Raw genomic sequence first — 9,834 nt, 5'->3', positions numbered from 1 at the left:
AATTAAGCCCCCTTCTGCTGCATGAAATATTAATCCTACCAAGGTAGTTCAGTCTAAATTGGACATAGGATTTAAACATTCTAATAACACAAACCACTGCCACTGCTATAATTGGGAAAAGGAAATATTTGAAATACACAATTTATAAAAGATAAACACATTTTGGAACCTGAGCAAAGGCTTCTTACCAATACCACAAAAAGCCACCATATAAGCTGCCTTCATCAGCAGTGACTCCACCAGGTCAGTGTGTTGCTCTTGGCAACACCCAAGGACCCCAAAATATGCAGAACACAGAAAGTCCAATGACTCTGGTGGTCTGCTATTAGTAGCACAGGCCGTAAGTTAAACATGCTGCTAACAGAAACAACTGGATGCCAAAATATTAAACATGAAATGAAAACAAGTGCACAAAGAATGAACAGCTAATGGGATGGAGCAACTCACTCAGACTGGATGAGAGCTCTGTTCCAGCATCCAGATGCAGACCCACCCCTCCTCAAAACCTCAGGGCCTTTCTCTCAAAATAAATATACCAAACATTTACAACAGAAAAAATGCCTTATGAATGCAAGTTTTTCTTATTGCAATTCTAATCAAATAGGCCAAAAAGTCATACTTCTAAAATAAGCTACGAAGTTATCTTTTTTTTCTGTAAAACCGATGTGACTTGGTGCCACAGCTGAACGCCATCTAATAGCAGCAGTATCATTAGCCCATGGCATCAAGGAAACGTTAACTCTGGCATCCCGTGGGCTCCCATCAAAGCAACTCCATAAAGCATGCAGAGACCTATTCTGCTGAAGTTTCAAACAAACAAAAATGACCATTGTGCTTGTGTGTCTCACATCTTCCAAAATATACACACATAGTGACAAGTTAGCAGTAGCAGATCTTTGTTTACCAGTGAAATCGTAAGGCAGAGGGGGTTGGAGGTGGAAAGAAAATGTCTACAATTTAAAAAATTACAAAATGGTGCTAGCATTCACGAAAACAAATAAAAATCATGCTAAGATCAGATTCACATTGATTAAACGTTTAAAATTCAGCTACGATCCAAAGAACTCAGTCCACGAGTCCAAAGGCATGCACGCCAGCGGAGAAAAGGCAGGATCCGCTTGACAGTATCTTCTTCAGAGCAGAACAGCAGCATCTCACTGGAGTAATCACAGAGGGTGAATAAGATGCCATCACACTTCTTTTTTGTAATTAAAAATAAAATAAATGCAATCACAAGACAAAAAAAATTACAGTAGACAGAAAAATATAGAAACTCACAATGACTGGGGAAGGACACAGGGCCATCCTGCCTTCGTGTCCACAAGCTGCATGTGCACATTGGCAGACATACCACCTCCATACCCTCCCTTGGACTGCATCTGGTTCTGAATGGAGCTAACTGAATTCATCCCACTGAACAGGTCTCCTGATCCTACATGAGCAGTATGTACAAAGTTGGTTGGCTCTCCAATCATGCTTTTCTGGTTCTACAGAGACTTGTTTCTGAACCAGCAGGAAGGTACAAAATTGCTCTCCTGACCCAGGGCCTATAACAGGTAGTCTGTAATCCTTGTGAACTGACAGACTGAGGCAGGAGGATTCCAAGTATGTGGCCAGTCTCAGCAACTTAGAGAAGCCCTAAGCCACTTAGTGAGACCCACTCCTCATGAATGAACCATTCATTCAGCTAAATCTGAAATGAGAACACGCCATATGTATGCACACAGATGATTTTGCAGACTCATTATCAATAGAAGTTGTTCCTTGAAGGTTTCTTCTCATTTGGGTTCCAGGTTTCATTCAAAAATCCACACACTCAAAACTGGCTCTATCGTCGCCTTTGTTTCATCCGCTCGCTCCAGCTGCAGCCGCTCTGACTGCTGGCTCCGTGGCTCCTACAGTCCTCATGCTCCTGGGGAGCGCGCCGCTTCCTGGCCCCTGCCCTCCCCGCCCAGGCTCCAGCGCCTAGAATCTAATTGTTAAAGACATTATTATTGCAGTATGTATATACATGACTGTATGACCAATATGATTCTGCAACCTGTACAATCAGAAAAATGAGAAATGATACCCCATTTGATTCAAATGTATGAAATGTCAAAATCATTATATTGTCATATGTAACTATTAAAAAAATAATAAAAGGGTTGGGAATAAAGAAACATGGCAAGCAATGCTTTTTCTGTAAGCTCAGATTCTTTCCTTCTCTTAATTGGATCACTAGGGAGAAACAAATGTCAACCAGGGAAAAACATTTAGAAGAATATGGGGAAAACTAAACATGGAATTCCTCTATGATTCAGCAGTCCCTATTCTGGGTATGTACACAAACGGTTTTAAGTCAACATTTCAAAGAGATATCTGAATATTCATGTTTATTTCCACATTATTTATAATTGCCAAGTTATGGATTCAATCTAAGTGCCCATCAAGAGAAGTCCAAATAAAGAGGAGTGATATATACAAACAAAGAGTACTTCATCTTCAAGAAGAAAATCTGCCTTTTGTGATATTAATGGAGTTAGAGAACATTATGCTAAGTGAAATAAGCCAAACACAGAAAGACAAATACTGCAAACTCTCTCCTGTGGAATCTAAAACAATGGAACTCCTAAAAGCAGAGTGTATAAATGTATTTACAAGAGACTGCATGTTAGGGAAATGGGCAGCTGAGGGAAAAAGGGGACAACACTTCTGTTAGATGGGAGAAATAATTCTGATTTTTAGGTCAATTAAACTGAATCCTGAATATGACTAATAATTGATTACTGAACATTTCAATCACTGAGAATAAATCTGTAAATAATATTACAAATTTATTTAATATTATATATTAAATATTTGGGGTGATGAGTACATTAATATGTTTAACTTAATCTTTTCACAATGTATTAAAAATTTTAACAACACTTTGTGCCCCACAAATAAATACAACTACAATTTGTCTATGATTAGTAAATAAATTAAATAGATAAAACATGTAGCTTAAAAAAAGAAAACAAATGGGAATACATCAAAGAGAAAAGGCTATGCAACATGAGGCTATAAAGTGATAAATAAGCATTTCACAGAAGTAGCAGGTTTTGCATAACCAAATGATTCCCATTCCAGTTCTCTTTTGGAATTCTCATCTAATTTCTGGAAAAGAAAAAGAAGACTGCTTTATCTCAAAACCTGTTTCGGACTTGACTGGTTGGGTGACCTTACAAGATAAAGACAATATGAAAAGCAAGAATTTTTGAGGAAAGATAATAAGTCTAATTTTGATAATGAGTCTAGTTATTTAATTTTTAACAATTCTGAGCATCCCCTGACAGTTTTCTCAATATGATAGATAAGTCATCTTGCTAGATAGGATAAAATTCCTACTCAGTGGTTACAAATCTCAGAGACTTTTGTTCAACATTATACCTATCATCAACAATTCTGTATCATGCACTAAAAATTTTAAGGTGATGGAAATCATAGTTACTGTTCTTAACACAATGATTTTTTTAAAAAAATCATATTGCTTACACTTAATCCCACTTTTCAAAGTTTTTTAGGACTCAACTAGGGGGAAAAGTGCTAAGATCTATGCCATTATGTGATTCTTATTTGAAATAGTCATCTTCCATCACTTGATTTCCTGTCAAGCAATTCTTTTGATATCTCCTTCGATGGGCTCACAAAATATTATCAAAGGAAATATTTCTACCCCCAATCTGTGAAATAGTTTATTTCTGCAAGTCACTGAAGTTTATTATTACAAAATTTTGGTAGACTAGAATAAAACATCAATGGAATCAACTTGTAATGAAATGGCCAAAAAATTTCATCACCCATTGATAATTCCACACTAAAAGTCTATTTATTATTAGTTAATAAACACCTGAGTCAAGGAACTTTGGGATAAATATGAAGAAAACAAGCACATCCAAATAATTGCAAAAGTTTCGGAAAAAATAAAAAAGTTGGAGAAAGGCTAGAATCATTAAATAAATATTCTAGCATGGGATAATTGAATATGATACAAAAGGATATTTGAGATTCACGATAAGTTTCTCTAGATAGTTAACGTAATAAATAATTGTCTTTGTTGTTATTGTTGTCTTGGCAGTGTTGGGGATGGAACCCAGAGGCTCATGCATGCTAGACAAGCACTCTGCCACCAAGTTGCACACCCAGTCCCAAAACTGTGACTTTTAAGTTTCCTTTCTTGCTAAAATCCTAGAACTTTCTTATAATTCACCTTAAATTATGGTAAGAGATAGACTGGAACAGTCATTTTGTTATAGCCCCAATCTATACAGAGAGAGTTCAAAAATAATGTTTAATAATGATAATATTCAGAGATAACAACGCTGAATTTTTTTTCTTTTCTTATAGTAAAATATGTCTGCATCTTTCAAGGGCTCCAATAGCTCCAAATTCCAGGTCTCCGAGTTCATTCTGATGGGATTCCCAGACATTCACAGCTGGCAGCACTGTCTCTCCTTGCTTTGGCACTGCTCTGTCTCTCCACAATTGGTGCAAACATCCTCATCCTCATCACCATCTACGAGGACTCTTCTCTGAAGCAGCCTATGTACCTCTTCCTGGGCATCCTCTCTGTGGTGGACATGGGCCTGTCCACCACCATCATGCCAAAGATCCTGACCATCTTCTGGCTTGATGCCAAGGCCATTAGCCTCCCAGAGTGCTTTGCTCAGATTTATGCCATTCACAGTTTTCTAGGCATGGAGTCTGGTGTCTTCCTCTGCATGGCTTTTGATAGATATGTAGCTATTTCATCCTCTTTGCTACCCATTGATTGTCACCAATTCCTTTATCACCAAAGCTACCCTGTTCATGGTGCTTAGAAATGGCTTGTCATTCCAGTGCCTGTACTTTCAGCCCAGCATCATTTCTGTTTCAGGAATGAAATTGAACATTGCCTGTGCTCTCATCTTGGGGTGAAAAGCCTGGCTTGTGATGATAGGAGGCCCAATAGTATTTGTCAAGGCCTGGTATGGCTTGGAATGGAGAGTGATCTAAGTCTTATTGTATTGTCCTATTCTCTGATTCTGCGCTCTGTCCATAGGCTGAACTCTGCTGAAGCTGTCTCCAAAGCTCTGAGCACTTGCAGCTGCCATCTCATCCTCATCTTCTTCTTCTACAAGGCTGTTGTAGTGGTTTTAGTAACTTACCTGGCAGAGACTAAGAATGCTTTGATTCCAGTTCTACTCAACGTGCTGCACAACATCATTCCTCCTTCCCTCAATCCTATGGTTTATGCACTTAGAGAACTTAGAGAAGGCTTCCAGAAGGTGTTTTGCTTACATTTAAGAAAGAAGTAAGACACTACAAATCTTCTCCTTGGTGTACATGAACTTTAGCTTCTTCTATACTGTATATTAGACTTCCCAAGAGGACAGAGGAGTGGGTGCATGCCTTTCAGATTCTTTTTGTTCATATTTTTACATAAATAACTGTGAAAGCTTCTGAAAAGACAAGAAAGAAAAGTGCAAATAGTCAACCTAGGAAATAAATGACAGGAGCATGAATTACATGTCATACTCTCAGAATGTTATTGTATCTCTTTTTATAATCTTAAAACAAGAGAAGAAATAATGCATTACATATTTTATCTTATATTTCAATCTGACCTGTGTTGCTTTGCTTTGGATTTGATCTTGTCTGCTTTCTTTTGGAATAGACTCAGAGCCTATCATGAAGTAGCTGGGATATTTTACAAAGTATATATTGAAATATGCATATTAATTTGGTGTTCAGGTCTACCAGTAGCTAGAAAATCTATCATATATTATGTACTGTCACTCTCCTTTTAGTTAGATTAAAAAGAGTCATTCTACATGGGTCTCAGGTATGATGAAAATAATGTAAAGAGTTTCCTTTATTAGCCTGAATCTATTTCTTTGTGAGACATGAATATTTTTTCAGGTAATACAATAAAGACAAAAGACATGACATTTTATGGATCTATGGAACCATTTTCTTTAGTGACAATGTATTTCCAGACATTAATTTAAGAAAACATGTGTTTGATATTTTCAGTTTCTCCCAAATAAGCATTACCACGATAAATAGGGGAACTAAGGGAAATAAATAAAACAGAGATGACAGATTTTCTCTGTATTTTTATTTGTACATTATAACCAAAGATGGCATGATATCCCAGTACAAAAATGTACACACTACAGTTCAGAAGAATCAAAACTATCACGAATATATGCAAGGGCCTATAAAATGCTGCAAAGCATAAAGAAAATGAAGAAAACATGTGAGAAGAGGTAAGGAGTGTAAACCATGGATTTTCAAAGTAAGCCATGATGTTGTTACAGAAAAGAAAACCAAGCAAAAGTCACCCCAGTGTTTGTTTATTGTGGATGCAGATTGAAGAGCATTTATTCTACACCACTGTCCTGAGTGTGGAAATCAAGAGGCTTCTCTGGTTTAAGGAACCGCATCTCACTTCATCCCACATCAGCCAAAAGTGTATAACCTAACACAGGATATAGAAGTTTATCATAGAACCCAGGGAGAAGTGCAACTCATTTTTTTGATTTGTCAGTTTGAAATTCATAAGAACTAACTTACATCCAGTCCCTTTAAGCTACATGGTCCCTCCTCTAGTGTGTGGGGCTATGTTTGTATCTGTGTGTTTCTATGTGCATACATGTGTCTCTGTGTGAGAGAGGTGGGGTAGGGAGAGGATTGTTCTCTTATCACATGGTCTGATTTTCCCTGTCTCCCTGTAGACTGCCAGGTTCAGATCCAGGTTTTCTAGAGTTGAAGTGTATTCAAATTGAAGGGCTTTCTTTAGAAAATAAGAATTTGAAAATAAACAGTTATTTATTTTAAATGAAGAAAGAATACAACTTTAGAAGCTGCCTGAAGATATCACAGAATCCTGAACAAAACACAACATTTTAAATAACTTATTTTCTCCTATATTATCTATAACATAATTTAAATTGTTTATATTTTGTTGTTATTTTAAGTTAATGGAAATGTAAAACTAGAACAAGAAATTATGCATACTCTTTATAGAGATTCATCAAATATCTACATTTTGCTCCATTACTTTATGATTTTCTCTTTATTTCCATGTGTACATCTATATATGTGTTTATGCACCATTTTTATGAACTCATTAAAAGTAAGTCATAGACACTCTGCCTGTTCACTCAAATAATTCACTGTATATTTACAATAATGAAGACAATGATCAATATAACCATAAAATGAAAAAAATTACACTGATACTATAGTAGAAACTAATACATAATATACATCTGTATTTTACAAACATCTCTATAATATCTTTTATGGCAATTATGTCCATGTTTGAGATTTTATCCAAGACCAAATGTTTTATTTAGTTATCATGTCTTTTTGTACTATGATCTTTAATCTTGATTTTTTCCCCCAGCTGTCCTGAAGTATGATCAGTCAATAAAGTTTTATATATTTACATAAGAAAGTTATGTCAGACTCATTCCCTTGTCATTCGTACACTACTTTGAATCTCAATATCATGTACATACATAAGACAGGGATCATAATTAGAATTAGCATAAGACACAGATCTTAATTAGAATAATACAAGCATATTCCATGTTTTATCAGTACATCAAAATAGATTCTACTAAAAAGAACAACAAAAAGGCCTTGCATATAAAAGAACAACAACAAAAAGCCCATTTCACAACTAATAGGTGAAACAACATATCACATTGCCTAAGGTATATAGCCACAGTATCTTTTTCTCCATCCTAACCTATTAGTTATAAAGTGATCACAGGAGTATGGTGGTTAACATTTCCATTTTTGTATAGATAAGATGTACTTTTGTCAAGCATATATAAACCATTAAGACAATTAGATCATATTCTTATTACTGAAATTACCCAGTTACCATCAAATCTCAAAAGGAGAAATGATAAAAGCAACTTCCATCACAATGCATTAAATTTGGTTATATACTTTTCATTTCCAGTACTGGGTTTTACCCCAGGGGCATTCTAACACTGAGCTACATCCCTAATCTTTTTTAAAATTTTATTTTGAAGACAGGGTCATTAAGTTCTGAATTTTCAATCTTCCGGCTTCATCCCAGCAATTTGCTGGGATTATAGGCATGTGACATTGAGCTCTGCTAGCAATATAAAATTTTAAAACACTATTTTTATTCAGCAATCAGTAACATTATTAAATGATGATTATAGTTTATTATCAATTTGGCAGATATCTATTGGCATTAAAGAAAGGAAGGAGAATCTAATACACTATAGAAATTTATTTTGAGAAATAATTAGATTAGAAATGTCATAAAAGTTTCACAGTGATGCTCATTTATCATAACATATCTTCTCAAAATGTTTATATCTATATATGCCATGTATAAATAAATTGTACACATATGCCATCACAAGAATCCTTTTTTGGAATGTACCACTTAAATAACTTTAAATCAATATAGTAGCCATTATGTTGTAAAACAGTAGCATCATATTTTGTTAAAACAACAAATGCATATCAATATTCATATATTTATTAATGTAGAAATATACCTAACCATTTTTTTAATAATAATATATTTCATGACATTAAGATAATTTAAGAAAATATGCATTTGATAATTTCAGTTTTGATGTTTAAGGCCACTATAATATTGATCCTTCATTTTTCTTAAATATGAAAGAAAACTTTTTAACAAGGAACCCTGTTTACACAAACCCTAACCTAGCTCAGAAAATAAAAAAAAATCTCCATAAACATTAATTAAGTGGATAAAGTACTACATTAATAATGAAAGAGATTTAATAAATTAATTATGGTATGGATGCATAAAACACTCTCTGCTCAAGTACTTTTGATCTGTTTTACATAAAGCAGTGAGTAAGAAGCAAATACATATCTGCCACAGGATTAAGTCTCATTAAAGTAACATACATTTTTATTTTCTTCCTTTCTTGTGTATACTTCCTAAGAGACAAAACACACATAGGATATTATTTCCTTTCTTGTCATAATATGGGCACTCTGAATTCAAAGTCTCATTCTTTTTCTCTCCCCATAGAACTTGATTTCCATAGTTGATTTCCATAGCAGCATCTGTGTCTCTGATTTTCTGAAATAGTCTCTTGGGGACACATGCATACAATATCCTTTCAAGGATTCATTCATTAGTACAGATATAAAAGAATCCAGATTTTAACATCTGTGCATGTACATTTATTCTAGGATTGTGTTTTTCTTCAACCAAGACCCTGAACACCTGGACTACATTATATTCAGCTTACTATTGTCCAACACAAAAATTAAGGTATTCAAAACTATAAAAGAGGTGATAATGACAAGATTATTTTCTGTAAGCTGTATGATAAAGTGGAGACGAATGTTGGGTATAAAACGAATTGCTTATTATTTTTTCCAGAAATAAATCTGATTATATTCACATAATTTGAAGGCGACAATGTTGTGTGTGGTTGGATTGTCTTGGAAAGTGTTTGTGTTCCCAAATCCAGCACTAAAATTCAGTTGCCTTTGGGTGACAATGATAATCCATGTTATTTCTATATCCAAATAGGAAATACTGATTTGGTAGTGATGGGTGTCAGGTGTGGATCATTCCCATGAAATGGAGAAATGAAAAAAAAAAACCTAGAGAACAGTTCTGTTGCTTACTTTTTACCTGTTGTTCCCTTATTCTTTGAAATCAGAGTCTAATTTTCCTTGGTTATTTCCTGGAAAGACTGAGCAATGGCTTTTTTTTGTGTAGCAAGACCTAGATAGAACAAGCAACCTCATATGAAAAGAAGGATGATACAAATAACTGAAGATGGTTTA

The 9,834-nt window shown here is 34.8% G+C and overlaps 1 pseudogene; it reads left to right on the top strand.

The window, feature by feature from the left end:
- The first annotated feature begins 4,374 nt into the window (after positions 1-4,374).
- Positions 4,375-5,318, top strand: LOC101976607 (olfactory receptor 56B1-like; annotated as a pseudogene).
- Positions 5,319-9,834: the final 4,516 nt, after the last annotated feature.

Source organism: Ictidomys tridecemlineatus, chromosome 4, assembly GCF_052094955.1.
Source record: "Ictidomys tridecemlineatus isolate mIctTri1 chromosome 4, mIctTri1.hap1, whole genome shotgun sequence".
NCBI classification, from domain to species: domain Eukaryota; kingdom Metazoa; phylum Chordata; class Mammalia; order Rodentia; family Sciuridae; genus Ictidomys; species Ictidomys tridecemlineatus.
The sequence above is the reverse complement of the archived record's forward strand: the minus strand, read 5'-3'. Positions and strand labels throughout refer to the sequence as shown.